Source organism: Tiliqua scincoides, chromosome 5, assembly GCF_035046505.1.
Source record: "Tiliqua scincoides isolate rTilSci1 chromosome 5, rTilSci1.hap2, whole genome shotgun sequence".
NCBI classification, from domain to species: Eukaryota; Metazoa; Chordata; class Lepidosauria; order Squamata; family Scincidae; genus Tiliqua; species Tiliqua scincoides.
The window spans coordinates 70875950-70891281 of record NC_089825.1 but is presented as its reverse complement, the minus strand read 5'-3'; the positions used below and the strand labels follow the sequence as shown (position 1 = coordinate 70891281).

The window sequence follows — 15332 nt, the reverse complement described above, 5'->3', positions numbered from 1 at the left end:
AAGTTCAAGTTTATTAGGTTGATCAGCACATAAGCCATACACCTATTTATCTAAAATCTTAAAACCAGAGTTTAAAACCACACAGAAACAGAATTTGGCTATATCCACAACACACTCTTGCAAAGACTACTTAACAGTATTTTCAGTCTTAAGGAGTTCGAAAACATAGAAAATTTATGTATCCATTTCTTTAAGAATCTTTCTCTCCCTGCTGTATATTTTGGGCATCACAAAAAGATATGCATCCGGGTGTCTAATTCAGTTAAAGGGCAATCACAGTAACACTGCTCAGGAGGGATCCTTTGAAAACGACCCTTCATTTGTGCCGTTGGTAAAGTATTGCATCGTGCAATCATATAAGCACGCCTCAACTTAGGAACCGTCAGTACATAAAAATAAATGGGTAAAGAAAATTTAGTGGGAAATTTAATTCCGAAATAAGAAGGGGAGCATTTACCCTTAGCCTCCCTTAGGAGGCAATCCCAATCTTGAATTAAGCAGCAAATGGCTTCTTCCACTGAATTTTTCTAGTGACTGTAGGCCCAGCTCACATATTTTCATATTAATGAAAATAATATTGGCATCATTGATAAGTAAATAAGTAAATATGCAATAAATGTTCCTGGCACCTTATATGCAGCATTTATAGATCTGCCTTTGACTCAGCGTCTCACACAAGACTCTGGAATAAACTGAATTCTACATCTATACCTAAAAGATTCTTAAAATTAATAATGAATTTATATACTGGAAACTCCTTATATGTTAAACTAAACAAAGATGGAGCTATTTCTCGCCCCATATCTGTTGAAAGAGGGGTAAGGCAGGGATGTGTTCTTGCGCCGCATTTATTTAATCTCTATCTCAATGACTTTGTTCCTAAATTACTTGATTTAGATATACATGCACCACGCTTAGATAACAAACCATTTCCTGCCTTATTATATGCTGATGATCTTGTTCTATTGTCCAGAACTCATATTGGTCTTAAACGTGCTATTAAAGCATTTATTGCTTACTGTAGTGAAGAAGTATTAGAAATAAATGAGGATAAATCTAAAATAATGGTTTTTACAAAATCAATAAGAACCAATGAAAGTTGGAAAATTGGCCCATATAAGCTGCAGACAGTTAATGAATTTCGCTATCTTCAAGTAGTGTTCCAGTCTAACCTTGCATGGTCCAAACATATACATTATCTTAAAGGGAAAATTGAACTGACGCTACTAGCATTGAGGAAAATTTTTTTACATCAAAGGAGGACAGTACGTGCCAGCACTCCTAAAGGCATATAAAGCAATGGTATTGCCACATATGTTATATGGCTCACCAATCTAGTTTTTGGGACCAATAGAGCAGCTTGAGCGACTCTAGCAAGCTTTTTTTGGGAAGCTTTTAGCCCTACCCCCATGTATAGCCTCTGAAGTGATACACTTGTAATTGGAACTTCTAAAGATTTCAACCTTGATTTGGAAAGCTATTATTAGATTTAAATACAGACTTACAATTGCTGAAAATCTTCCTATTTTCACAAAACTAGCAGCACAAGAAAGCTGCTGGGTAAAATGGAATAAAAAACAATACCTTTCTTCACTGGTGGTCCTGGCAGTTTTCTTGCTAGAGGCCACTTACCCACCCACTGCCACTGGCACACCAACCCCTCCATTCGCTATTTGAAAAAGGGGGGGGGAGGTAGGAGGCAGTCCAGGCTCCAAAGGAGTCATTTGCACTACTTCTAGAGGCAGGGAAGGCTCCAACTGAGCTTTTTCATGCTGCTGGAAGGCACCCAGGAGGTGGACGATGCTTGGATCAGCGCCCTTGGATCAGCGTGGAACCACACCAACAGTAGTGACTGCAAGAGTGCAGCCACTGTCAATGTGATTCCCAACCATGCCAACAAATTGATGGCGGGGGAGCAGGTTGCGGTCCCACCCCTAGGCACCTAAATTCCTGGCACCCTGGGCATTTGCACCCCTGCTCCTCCAAGGGCAATGTCTGGGTTGAACTGCCATCCTAAACAGAATAGCTACTTAACAAAATGGGTTGCAGTTGCGTAACAAAAATCAGCAATTTTAATTTACCCCAAGATTATCTGTTTTTAGAATGAGGACAGCAGGCCTCAATTAAAGTTTAGGAAATTATTACTTGCACTTGCTTATTCCAAGATAGGCATCTGATACATCGCGCTGTTCCTTACTGAAAGGGCTTTCTCATCTCACCTACCCAACTGCATCATGGACTGCACCCAACTGCACCCTACCTGTGGTGTTTTAGTGCTTATGCAGAAGCACACTGAAGCCTTGGTAACATGGCAAGGCAGGCAAACCTCCCCCCCCCCACGGCACACCGAAAGGGGTGCGAAGTGTGAACTGATACGGCACTTGGAAAAAAGTACCCATAGTTCATGCCCCTGTATGCGATTCTAATGTGGCACAATCTGGGAACTGAATGTAACTTATTAATGTTGCAAAGTACAATAAAAACGGCAGTGAGAAGGCTTGGAAAAACAGCGTCTCTCTTTCTGCACTCTCAACCCTCAATCTGCCTGCTGTCTCTTGATCTCTGTCTGACTTTTCACTGCTTCTGCTCTTGCACCTGCATCCAGCAACCTGACCCCCGAGTTTTGGTTGCTCCCCAAAAGTCACTGCTACACTACCCAACTGCATCACCAACTGCTCCCAACTTTTCTCTCATGGTAATTGAGTATAAGCTGCTAATGTTTGTAACAAGCTCCTTCACTACATACATAGCTTTAAGACTACTTAATACAAGCAGGGAAATACAACGCAATAGGTCCCGACATTTTCCACAACTATTTAACCACATCTAGTCAGCAACACTTAGAATGATTTATTGTATAGAAACACATGAAATATGCATGCTGAAGAATCTTTGTCAAAAGCACCTATTGTATAGGCATCTCTCACATAAGGAGTGGCTAACCCATGGCACGCAGACATTTCTAAGTGGCATATGCAAATATTTTTTGCGCCCGTATAATATATTTTTGAAATACATTTAAATAAGAAAGCAACACAGCGGTTTACTTGATTTCTTTGCTACTCCTAATACAGCATGTCCCCAAGTTTCCAATACAGCAATGGGTGCACTTAGGGTGCTATGTCCATTTTGCCTGATGTGCTCTGGTTGGAAAACAGGGAGAAGAGCAAGAAAAGAATGATGGACAAGACAGAAAGCCAATAGGGCAGATGCTAGTGAGTTGCATTCCACTAATTGGTGAGTCACTCATTTACCCAAGAAGGCCAGATTGGTGAACCACTGGAGAGGTGAGGGGCTGGCAGTGGAAGGTAAGCAGGGACTGAGCGGGACAGTGCAAAGATGGCTAATGAGATCAGCAAAGCCCAGGTGGCCCAGCTGGCGGAGATACCATCCTTGGGAAAATCATCCACAAAGATTCTGACTAAGATCACTTTTGAGGATGACAAGGTGGGCAAGCTGAGAGGGGCTGGACTGTGCAAAAATGCACCTTATACGGACCTCAGACTGAATCTTGCTGGGCTGGACTAAAAGCCCATGCCTCATGAGCAGTCAGCTGGTGTCTTCGGAAAACCTCAAATAGGCCACAGTACTTCCATGTCTGGCACTTGGATATAATACTATCCTTGAATTTGAAGGCTTTTTAGCTGTTCTAGTAAACATCAGACAATAAAGGTGGAATGTGGAATTCAAGATTCTCTACATAAAAAGAGACATGTGACATGCTGCAGGTTGGTCACCACTGTCTTACATTTACATATATACTCGCTTCAAACATTACATACAGAGTATTTTTAGTTCACATGGCTGGGGAAAGACATTTTCTATATATGAAGCAGCCTTAAGTACAAATAATGTCTTAGAATCGGACAAGGGGGGGGAAGCAGTTTTGTACTAACAGGATTTGTACTAACAGACAAATCTGTACTAAGCAAATTTGTACTAACAGGACTAACAGGATGTACTAACAGGATACTTAAGACACTCAAACTTTCAACTAGCTTATCTGAAATCAGGGTAGGGGTACCAAAACTGAGTGGGGAGGGGGAAACCCTCCAAGGTAAAGGGTAAACACAAGGACAGCAAAATCGCAAAAAGGTGCTCCAAACAATTCAATGATTAAAACGTGTACATATACCTGAAACACTTTGTCAAGAATCTTCCTCGGGGCAGAAGAGAGACAGCTGTACTTTTATGAAATTCCACCTATGTGAAAATTCAAGACAGCATACACACATAATTTTTTACATCATTGGAATTTTACACAAGTACAAGAAGTCTCTTTCGTATCCAAGGTAAGCTCCAGACAAAAACACTTTGGGTACATTGTATGTTTTCAAACCCATTGTTCTGAGCAACCTATGAGGACAAAGCTAACAGCTCAACCCCCCCCCCCCAAACAATCCCTCTCTCCTCTACAGGAGTAGAGGAAAGCTGGGAGATAAGTTACAAGGTCAAACATAAGTTACAAGGTTACTCTTTATAACTCACATTCTGATTTTAAACTACAAAATATCTTTCACTAAAGGACTGTGGGCAACATAAGCAGTCAGGGATGTTACACATCACTTGAGTTCTGTTCACAAGGCTAAACACACTTATGAGATTTCCAATTAAAATTTTACTTAAGGACATTTTCAGTGAATTGAGACATTGTACCTTTCATGCTGTTTAATAGATCACGTTAAACAATATGATGTTATAGGCATCATATTGTTTACATGGTCATTTACTCAAGAGAAATTTAGCAACTCTGAATTTTGACCACCGCAGAAACCAGCCTATAAGTCGATCTCACAGATAAGTCAAGGGCAGGTTTTGAGTCCCAAATCATGGAATTTTCTATGACCCTCAAATAAGTCGGGGGTTAAACTTGGGGGGGGGGGGGTCTGACTATAATTTTGTCTGATTTTACCCGAGGCCAGATCCTGAAAAATAACCTTCCAGTAATTGTTACCTAAAAACTGTAAAGTTTCTAATTTATTAAAAATACAATAAAAGATCATAAGATGTATTTTTGTTCATTAACTTTTCAAATTCTGGTCTTCACAACATTTGTGTAAATACTGTCAGAGTAAGTGCCTTTAAAACAACATACCAGTAGAACTATTAGTCAAATCCTTCTTTAAGGTGCCTGGTGTGTGAAGCCAGAGGCTCTACATAGAACATGCAACATAATACATGTAATTGGGAGTGTGCAGTTCAGTTCACAGCAGGGAGACAAGCAACAAGGACTGAGCTGCACACAGTTGCAACCCTCTCACCTCAGAAGCACACCCACTGCTTTCCATGGTGTTATTCTTAAGCAATGGTGCATTGCAGCCTGGGACCTTGTTTCAGATGAAAATGAGGATCACATCCTGGGGTTTTAAAAACCGGACACCTAAGCTTGGGGGGGGGGTGTGAAATTCTTTGCAAATGACTTTCCAGGAATGTTCTGAGGCAGCAGCAAAAGAAAAGGAGGCATTTCCCTTCTTCTCCAAACTGGAATGGAGACAAAGGGGCTTCTGGGAATTGTGGGGAGGCTTTGTGGGAGTATGTGCTGCATTCCATAGCAGCAGCTCATACAGACTACAATTCCCAGAAGCGCCTTTTCTTCCTGTCTGGAGAAGAGGCTAAAATGGCTGCCTCTGAATACCGTAATTACTGGTAAAAATTCTCCTTTCTCCACCTGCTTCCTGCTTCTCAGCCCATTTCCAGCCCCCCCCCCCACTTCACCAGACAGCTGCTGAGCCTCCATAAGCTTCCCAGAAGCTCTGAGAGGACCCTGCTCCATTCACTGCATTGACCCAGGCATAAGTAAACCCAGGATCTCAGGTTCTTTTTTAGGCATAAATTTTTTGACCTGTAGGCAAGTATATACAGTGATTTCAATGCATTTTTTGTGTAAATAATTATGAGCCTTTCATCTAATCCAGCAGTTTTCAATCTTTTTCATCTCATGGCACATTGACAAGGCACTAACATTGTCAAGGCACACCATCAGTTCTTTGACAATTGACAAGGCACACCATGCTTCTAGTACGGGGCTCACATCCCCCAGTTGCCCTACTAATAAATGACCTTTCCCAAAGTTGTGCTGACCATCTGTGGCACACCAGTATGCCACGGCACAATGGCTAAAAATTGCTAATCTAACCTCTAAAATATAACAATTTTGGGTTTCAAAGTAATCTCTAAACATACCACAGGAAAAACAAATCTGTGAACACTGATCTGAGTTCACTGAACGCTGTGAGTGATGCATGATGTTATCCTTACATCTCAATCAAGAGGCAAAATGACTTCCATTGTCATTATCAACTTCCCAAGCAAAACCGGTTCTAACATAAAGTCATACATTTTATTTCCTCAAGTTTCGAAACACTTTAACTTATCCAATCTGCTCTTCAAACTAATACTGTTCTCTTAAAATGATAGCTATCGACGTATATGTACCATAGATACTTGCCTAAAAGGCAAGAATTTTCTGTCAATGAATCAAGTGTAAAATAATCTCCTCACCTTTTCTGCAGGTCACTAAGGGGCCAGGGCTGTTCAGGCACATTGCAACAGCCAGGAGAAGCTCAGAGCAGCAAGAGGACAATGCAGAGAAAATTAGTCTCCAGGGCAACGAGGCTGCAAGCTGCAACCAAAGTTAATCTTTTCACTCCTGACAGAAAAGCTATGGCTCAACACTTGCACTTAAATCAGGGGTGTCCAAACTCCAGTCTTGGGGCCAAATCTGGCCCTTGGGAGGATTTTATCTGGTTCCCTAAGTTCCCTAACCTCTCAGGGTTAAAATTAACTCAAAAGATGCACTTCTGTATATATACCAAATTGAGCCAGTATTCCATTACATCGCATTACATTAAGCACCTCTAGTGGCTGAATGAGAGACCTCGAATATAGATATAAATGTTAATTAAACTTAGAGCAGGAACTATGACAAAAAAAGTTTGTGATTTGCACTGTAGGTTGCTCGATGCTTTTTCAAAATCCATTCGCCCCCTCTTTCCATGCAAATCTGTTTTGCACCCTGCTGCCCCAATCCTTTTTCAAAGTTCATTCCCCCCTCTTCCTGTGCAGGTCAATTTTGCCCTTTTCTCCCCTCCTCCTTCCACCCCTACCCACTTATTATATTCAAACTCTCAGCACATCAGTCCTCCATGTATTTATTACTTATTTTCTGATCCTCGAAAACGTGTCAGATACATGATGCAGCTCTCATGCCAAAATGTTTGGACACCCCTGATTTAAATCAAGCAAGCTTCGTTCTTTTTGGCAGGATCACACCCTCATTGCATTTTGCAAATGTTTGGCAGAGGTCTGATTTTTAAAACACTAGGATGTAATCCTCACTGACAGTCTATAGTAGATACCACAATGTTGGTTGGGAAAGATAGATTGCTAGCACAATCTGGGGTAGATATGTACACAGTACATAAGAACATAAGAACAGCCCCACTGGATCAGGCCATAGGCCCATCTAGTCCAGCTTCCTGCATCTCACAGCAGCCCACCAAATGCCCCAGGGAGCACACCAGATAACAAGAGACCTCATCCTGGTGCCCTCCCCTACATCTGGCATTCTGATTTAACCCATTCCTAAAATCAGGAGGTTGCGCATACACATCATGGCTTGTACCCCATAATGGATTTTTCCTCCAGAAACTCGTCCAATCCCCTTTTAAAGGCGTCTAGGCTAGACGCCAGCACCACATCCTGTGGCAAGGAGTTCCACAGACCGACCACACGCTGAGTAAAGAAATATTTTCTTTTGTCTGTCCTAACTCTCCCAACACTCAATTTTAGTGGATGTCCCCTGGTTCTGGTATTATGTGAGAGTGTAAAGAGCATCTCCCTATCCACTCTGTCCATCCCCTGCATAATTTTGTATGTCTCAATCATGCCCCCCTCAAGCGTCTCTTTTCTAGGCTGAAGAGGCCCAAACGCCATAGCCTTTCCTCATAAGGAAGGTGCCCCAGCCCCGTAATCATCTTAGTCGCTCTCTTTTGCACCTTTTCCATTTCCACTATGTCTTTTTTGAGATGCGGCGACCAGAACTGGACACAATACTCCAGGTGTGGCCTTACCATAGATTTGTACAACGGCATTATAATACTAGCCGTTTTGTTCTCAATACCCTTCCTAATGATCCCAAGCATAGAATTGGCCTTCTTCACTGCCGCCGCACATTGGGTCGACACTTTCATCGACCTGTCCACCACCACCCCAAGATCTCTCTCCTGATCTGTCACAGACAGCTCAGAACCCATCAGCCTATATCTAAAGTTTTGATTTTTTGCCCCAATGTGCATGACTTTACACTTACTGACATTGAAGCGCATCTGCCATTTTGCTGCCCATTCTGCCAGTCTGGAGAGATCCTTCTGGAGCTCCTCGCAATCACTTCTGGTCTTTACCACTCGGAAAAGTTTGGTGTCGTCTGCAAACTTAGCCACTTCACTGCTCAACCCTGTCTCCAGGTCATTTATGAAGAGGTTGAAAAGCACCGGTCCCAGGACAGATCCTTGGGGCACACCGCTTTTCACCTCTCTCCATTGTGAAAATTGCCCATTGACACCCACTCTCTGCTTCCTGGCCTCCAACCAGTTCTTAATCCACGAGAGGACCTGTCCTCTAATTCCCTGACTGTGGAGTTTTTTCAGTAGCCTTTGGTGAGGGACCGTGTCAAACGCCTTCTGAAAGTCCAGATATATAATGTCCACGGGTTCTCCCGCATCCACATGCCTGTTGACCTTTTCAAAGAATTCTATAAGGTTCCTGAGACAAGACTTGCCCTTACAGAAGCCATGCTGACTCTCCCTCAGCAAGGCCTGTTCGTTTATGTGTTTTGAGATCCTATCTTTGATGAGGCATTCCACCATCTTACCCGGTATGGATGTTAGGCTGACCGGCCTATAGTTTCCCGGGTCCCCCCTCTTTCCCTTTTTAAAAATAGGCGTGACATTTGCTATCCTCCAATCTTCTGGCACCGTGGCCGTTTTGAGAGACAAGTTGCATACCTTAGTCAAGAGATCTGCAACTTCATTCTTCAATTCCTTAATAACCCTTGGGTGGATGCCATCAGGGCCCGGTGACTTATTGATCTTTAATTTATCAATGAGGACTGAAACATCTTCTCTTTTAACCTCTATCTGACTTAACTCCTCAGTTAGGAGGGGCCATTCGGGCAGCGGTATCTGCCCGAGGTCTTCTGCCGTGAAGACAGATGCAAAGAACTCATTCAATTTCTCTGCCATCTCTAAGTCTCCTTTTATCTCCCCTTTCCCTCCCTCACCATCCAGAGGGCCAACCGCTTCTCTGGCGGGTTTCCTGCTTCTAACATATTTGAAGAAGCTTTTATTATTCCCCTTAATGTTGCTGGCCATGCGTTCCTCATAGTCTCGCTTGGCCTCCAGTATCACCTTCTTACATTTCTTTTGCCACAGTTTATGTTCCTTTTTATTCTCCTCATTAGGGCAAGACTTCCATTTACGGAAGGAAGCTTCCTTGCCCTTCACAGCCTCTCTAACTTGGCTGGTTAGCCATGCGGGCACCCTCCTGGATTTAGTGGAACCCTTCTTTCTTTGCGGTATACACCTCTGCTGGGCCTCTATTACTGTTGTTTTAAGCAGCCTCCATGCACTCTGGAGAGATTGGACTCTTTTTACCCTCCCTTTCAACCTCCTTCTAACCAGCCTCCTCATTTGAGGGAAGTCCGCCCGTCGGAAGTCAAGGGTTTTTGTTAGAGATTTGCCTGGTATTCTTCCCCCAGCGTGCACGTCAAAACGGATCGCAGCATGATCACTGTTCCCCAATGGCTCAGTAACGTTTACATCTCTAACCAGGTCCTGCGTACCGCACAAAATTAAATCCAGAGTCACCTGTCCTCTGGTGGGCTCCGTGACTAGCTGATCTAAGCCACAGTCATTTAGCACGTCAAGAAATCCGTGTACATTCAAACTGTACCAATGTCCATGTTGAAAGGAACATAGCGGTGTTCTAAAATGCCTCCAACAAAAGCCTGGGGGCGGGGGGGCAGGGCCAGAGGCAACTGAATGGCTGTGTTTTTCTGAGCTCTTGAAAGCTCTTGGGAAAGCATGCTATTTCCTCCCAAAAAACCGTGGGTCTGAGGAGATCCAAGGATCTGTGATCAGGAGAGATTCAATCCTACAGATGGTGTACGGTTTTGGAGAGGAAGGGTCCAGCCAGGGGCTGTTTTTCTCCAAGGGAACCCAGCCATCAATGTTGGTGCGGCTTATCTTGAAAATAAGCTGAAGGCCCCGGGCAGGGAAGGTGTTGAAAGAACTAAGTGAGTGTTATTCTGTTGTGTGTGCCTGGCATTGAATGATTAATTGACTGCCTGATTAAGTTTTTGCCCGAGGGAAGAAGGAGGGGCAAATTTTCCCCCTCTGGGAAGAGGAAAGGGGGGGAGGCTTTCTCTTGTTTGTTTGTGTGAGAAGCAGCTTTGGAGGAGATTTGCCGAGCTTGTTATGGAAATATGAGAGCATAACTCTAACTTTACAAATCTAAAACTTGTTGGATTACAAATTAATCGTTTTGGAATATAAACTCAGCTTTGGAACGCTCAGTTTCGTTTTCCTGTGAAGATCTTGGAGTGCGTGTGGAGAGGGCTGGAGATCTGCATTACTTTGTTTTGCAAAAGTGGTTTATTGTTTTGAATTCCTCTCACTATCTCCTGGAACGAAATGTGGTTGATATAGCAACAAACATAAGCAATAGAATCAAAACAATAGAATAAGAAGAATAGAACATCTGGGATATCTAGTGGATTTAAAAAGACATTGCAAGGACAAGAAAAGGATTTACCCGTATCCGAACGCACTCGGGATACTCCTCGGCGGGAGGGGGGTCGGGGGCTTCTTGTAGTGGGGGATTCGATTATTAGAAACATAGAGAGGGGGGTTTGCGACGGATGTGAGGACCGCATGGTGACTTGCCTGCCTGGTGCGAAGGTTGCGGACATCACTTCTCATCTAGACAGGCTAGTAAGTGCTGGGGGAGAGGTAGCGGCTGTGGTGCATGTCGGCACCAACGACGTGGGCAAGTGTAGCTGGGAGGTCCTGGAGGCCAAATTTAGGCTTTTAGGCAGGAAGTTGAAAGCCAGGACCTCAAAGGTAGCGTTCTCTGAAGTGCTACCTGTTCCACGCGCAGGGCTAGCTAGGCAGGCGGAGATCAGGCCTCAATGCGTGGATGAGACGGTGGTGTAGGGAGGAGGGGTTTAGATTCGTTAGGCACTGGGGAACTTTTTGGGACAAGCGGGGCCTGTACAAGAGGGACGGGCTCCACTTGAACGAGAATGGAACCAGACTGCTGGCGCATAACATTAAAAAGGTGGCAGAGCAGCTTTTAAACTGATCCCTGGGGGAAGGCCGACAGGAGCCAAGGGGCATCCGGTTCGGGACTCCTCATCCCTATGGGATGAGGATGGGGAGGTTAGAGAACAACAAGACAAAGGCAGAGTAGGAGAAGAAATTGGGAAAGGTAGTGTGATGGGATGTGATAGACGGTTTGGCACAATGAGAGGATGCGGGGACAAAGGAGCGAATAAGCAGCCCATCCTGGGGCATTCCGTGTACAAATGCTTTTATGCGAATGCCCGAAGTCTCTGAGCAAAGGTGGGAGAACTGGAATGTCTGGTGACAAGGGAAAACATTGACATAGTGGGCATAACGGAAACCTGGTGGAATGCGGAGAATCAGTGGGATACCGCAATCCCGGGCTATAAACTCTACAGGAGGGACAGGCAGGGGCGTGTTGGAGGTGGGGTGGCCCTTTATGTTAAGGAAGGAATAGAATCCAGCAAAGTAGAGATTGAAGGAGGGTCCGACACCACCGTAGAATCTCTGTGGGTTAAATTACCAGGCTTGTGCAGCGATGTAATACTGGGGGCGTGCTCCAGACCTGAAATCGGATGGGGACCTTGAAATGAGGAAACAGATCAGGGAGGTGACAAGGAGGGACAGGGTTGTAATCATGGGGGACTTCAATTATCCTCATATTGACTGGGTCAATTTGTGTTCTGGTCACGATAAGGAAACTGGATTTCTTGACGTGCTAAATGACTGTGGCTTAGATCAGCTAGTCACGGAGCCCACCAGAGGACAGGTGACTCTGGATTTAATTTTGTGCGGTACGCAGGACCTGGTTAGAGATGTAAACGTTACTGAGCCATTGGGGAACAGTGATCATGCTGCGATCCGTTTTGACGTGCACGCTGGGGGAAGAATACCAGGCAAATCTCTAACAAAAACCCTTGACTTCCGACGGGCGGACTTCCCTCAAATGAGGAGGCTGGTTAGAAGGAGGTTGAAAGGGAGGGTAAAAAGAGTCCAATCTCTCCAGAGTGCATGGAGGCTGCTTAAAACAACAGTAATAGAGGCCCAGCAGAGGTGTATACCGCAAAGAAAGAAGGGTTCCACTAAATCCAGGAGGGTGCCCGCATGGCTAACCAGCCAAGTTAGAGAGGCTGTGAAGGGCAAGGAAGCTTCCTTCCGTAAATGGAAGTCTTGCCCTAATGAGGAGAATAAAAAGGAATATAAACTGTGGCAAAAGAAACGTAAGAAGGTGATACTGGAGGCCAAGCGAGACTATGAGGAACGCATGGCCAGCAACATTAAGGGGAATAATAAAAGCTTCTTCAAATATGTTAGAAGCAGGAAACCCGCCAGAGAAGCGGTTGGCCCTCTGGATGGTGAGGGAGGGAAAGGGGAGATAAAAGGAGACTTAGAGATGGCAGAGAAATTAAATGAGTTCTTTGCATCTGTCTTCACGGCAGAAGACCTCGGGCAGATACCGCTGCCCGAACGGCCCCTCCTAACCGAGGAGTTAAGTCAGATAGAGGTTAAAAGAGAAGATGTTTCAGTCCTCATTGATAAATTAAAGATCAATAAGTCACCGGGCCCTGATGGCATCCACCCAAGGGTTATTAAGGAATTGAAGAATGAAGTTGCAGATCTCTTGACTAAGGTATGCAACTTGTCCCTCAAAACGACCAAGGTGCCATAAGATTGGATAGCAAATGTCACGCCTATTTTTAAAAAGGGAAAGAGGGGGGACCCGGGAAACTATAGGCCGGTCAGCCTAACATCCATACCGGGTAAGATGGTGGAATGCCTCATCAAAGATAGGATCTCAAAACACATAGATGAACAGGCCTTGCTGAGGGAGAGTCAGCATGGCTTCTGTAAGGGCAAGTCTTGCCTCAGGAACCTTATAGAATTCTTTGAAAAGGTCAACAGGCATGTGGATGCGGGAGAACCCGTGGACATTATATATCTGGTCTTTCAGAAGGCGTTTGACACGGTCCCTCACCAAAGGCTACTGAAAAAACTCCACAGTCAGGGAATTAGAGGACAGGTCCTCTCCTGGATTGAGAACTGGTTGGAGGCCAGGAAGCAGAGAGTGGGTGTCAATGGGCAATTTTCACAATGGAGAGAGGTGAAAAGCGGTGTGCCCCAAGGATCTGTCCTGGGACCGGTGCTTTTCAACCTCTTCATAAATGACCTGGAGACAGGGTTGAGCAGTGAAGTGGCTAAGTTTGCAGACGACACCAAACTTTTCCGAGTGGTAAAGACCAGAAGTGATTGTGAGGAGCTCCAGAAGGATCTCTCCAGACTGGCAGAATGGGCAGCAAAATGGCAGATGCGCTTCAATGTCAGTAAGTGTAAAGTCATGCACACTGGGGCAAAAAATCAAAACTTTAGATATAGGCTGATGGGTTCTGAGCTGTCTGTGACAGATCAGGAGAGAGATCTTGGGGTGGTAGTGGACAGGTCGATGAAAATGTCGACCCAATGTGCGGCGGCAGTGAAAAAGGCCAATTCTATGCTTGGGATCATTAGGAAGGGTATTGAGAACAAAATGGCTAGTATTATAATGCTGTTGTACAAATCTATGGTAAGGCCACACCTGGAGTATTGTGTCCAGTTCTGGTTGCTGCATCTCAAAAAAGACATAGTGGAAATGGAAAAGGTGCAAAAGAGAGCGACTAAGATGATTACGGGGCTGGGGCACCTTCCTTATGAGGAAAGGCTATGGCGTTTGGGCCTCTTCAGCCTAGAAAAGAGACGCTTGAGGGGGGACATGATTGAGACATACAAAATTATGCAGGGGATGGACAGAGTGAATAGAGAGATGCTCTTTACACTCTCACATAATACCAGAACCAGGGGACATCCACTAAAATTGAGTGTTGGGCGGGTTAGGACAGACAAAAGAAAATATTTCTTTACTCAGCGTGTGGTCGGTTTGTGGAACTCCTTGCCACAGGATGTGGTGCTGGCGTCTAGCCTAGACGCCTTTAAAAGGGGATTGGACAAGTTTCTGGAGGAAAAATCCATTATGGGGTACAAGCCATGATGTGTATGCGCAACCTCCTGATTTTAGAAATGGGTTATGTCAGAATGCCAGAAGCAAGGGAGGGCACCAGGATGAGGTCTCTTGTTATCTGGTGTGCTCCCTGGGGGCATTTGGTGGGCCGCTGTGAGATACAGGAAGCTGGACTAGATGGGCCTATGGTCTGATCCAGTGGGGCTGTTCTTATGTTCTTATGACAGGTGAAGAAGGACGATACGCTGAGGACATCTAGTGGCAATAAAAAATATTGCAAGGCAAAGGTTTATTTGACTTAAAATTTCCTTGTGTTGGTTTTTATGGGTGAACAGTTGATTTCTTGATGATGTGATGTGATATATGGGTAACTGATAGTGATAATGTGATAACAGATATTTGAATTTTACAGGAAAGAAGACATAAGAAGGAAGAAAAAGGATGAGAGGAAAAGGAGCGAAAGTTAGGGGCTCTCCCGCCCTGTAGTCAAGCTTGGGAAAACTAACACAAGAGGAACCGAAAGGGAAAGGCTGGAAGCAGACAATACAAGACAATATAGAAAAATTAGTGGCGCTGGGACAGCAGCACACAAATCAATTTCTGCAGGTTCAAGCTAGACTGGATGTTTTAACTATACAACTAAATGATCTCAGTGTGCAACTGAAAGCTGTTAAAGGCCAAGCAGATGAGAATACATAAAAGATCAGAAAATTAGAAAAAACACAACAAAAGAACAATCTAGAATACTGGAGATAGAACAGAACCAATATGATGGAGAGGCAACTTTAATGGAAATTCAGATCAAGAGTGCAGCTCGAGTGGTGAGAATACAAAATGTACCAGAAGAGAAAGGGGAAGATACACGACGTCTGATTGGTGATTTAATGTCAGAGTGAATCGAAACGCCAAGAGAGGAGATACCCATGGATCTGGATTCAGCAAGAAGAGTGAGCACTTTTTATCTAAGAAAACATGAACTAGCAAGAGAAATCCATGTG

General features: G+C 44.3%; 1 protein-coding gene across 1 annotated transcript in view; it reads right to left on the bottom strand.

Annotated features, from left to right (window-relative positions):
* Positions 1 to 15332, bottom strand: part of GALNT1 (polypeptide N-acetylgalactosaminyltransferase 1) — a 112480-nt gene that overhangs the window by 66965 nt on the left and 30183 nt on the right. The window lies entirely within an intron of this gene.